The following is an 811-nucleotide window of genomic DNA, read 5'->3' on the forward strand; positions in this document are numbered from 1 at the left end:
GCTACCTCAAGATATTTCAGTGCTGTGCATCAACCACCTCTTTGTTTAGCATATTACCAATTTTCCATACTTGCCATTAATTAACAAAGATAAATAGGCTGGAAAAATTGAAGTAATTTTGATTATTTGGAATTGATGTTTACACAATTGTAGCAGAGGCATATGCATTTTTTTTTAGCCTGGTTATTTTTGTCCCAGTGTCTTTTGTCATCATTTGTGAATACTTAAAGAAGTAGGAATGCGACCTGGAGCCTTTGGCGTGGTTGAGCAGAACCTGGAGAGCAGGCGAGCTGAGGGATGTAGAAAATTTAGTGAACTATTTATCGGACGTCATTTTTTTTTTCCCCGCTTTGTAGATAATACGCAATTTACAGAATCACCAGGATGAGTATACAAATGCAAAAGCAAATTGCACTTGGCATTAGGGAAATACCCAACCATTGATGAAGCCCCGGATGGCATGGCTCCATATTTTTTTTAGTGTTTTTGCTGAGTATGGAGTGTAGCCATTCCGGAACATGAGGGAAGTTTGATGTCAAATTTTAGCACATGCTTTTGGCATTAGCTATGTTGCTAAGAAACTGTATTTTTTAAAAGTATTGATATTTTAAAGAAAAAGTTGAGTGACAAATGGGAACTAAAGATGTGAAAATCAAGTATTCACCTTATTTATTATTTTTTTTTTCATTACATTTCCACACCAGCAGTATGTTTCTTTATCCGAAAGATAAGTTGCTTGCATACTTTCTTGGTAATGTTTGTTACTGATAGAGCCATTTGAAAGAGGAACACCTCATGACCTTGCTGTTAA

At 35.8% G+C, this 811-nt stretch overlaps 1 protein-coding gene across 1 annotated transcript in view; it reads right to left on the bottom strand.

Annotated features, from left to right (window-relative positions):
* LOC119586013 (secreted frizzled-related protein 3-like) overlaps positions 1 to 811 on the bottom strand; it is a 71,442-nt gene that overhangs the window by 53,763 nt on the left and 16,868 nt on the right. The gene's annotated exons all lie outside the window — the stretch shown is intronic.

This window comes from Penaeus monodon, chromosome 20, assembly GCF_015228065.2.
Source record: "Penaeus monodon isolate SGIC_2016 chromosome 20, NSTDA_Pmon_1, whole genome shotgun sequence".
Taxonomy (NCBI): Eukaryota; Metazoa; Arthropoda; class Malacostraca; order Decapoda; family Penaeidae; genus Penaeus; species Penaeus monodon.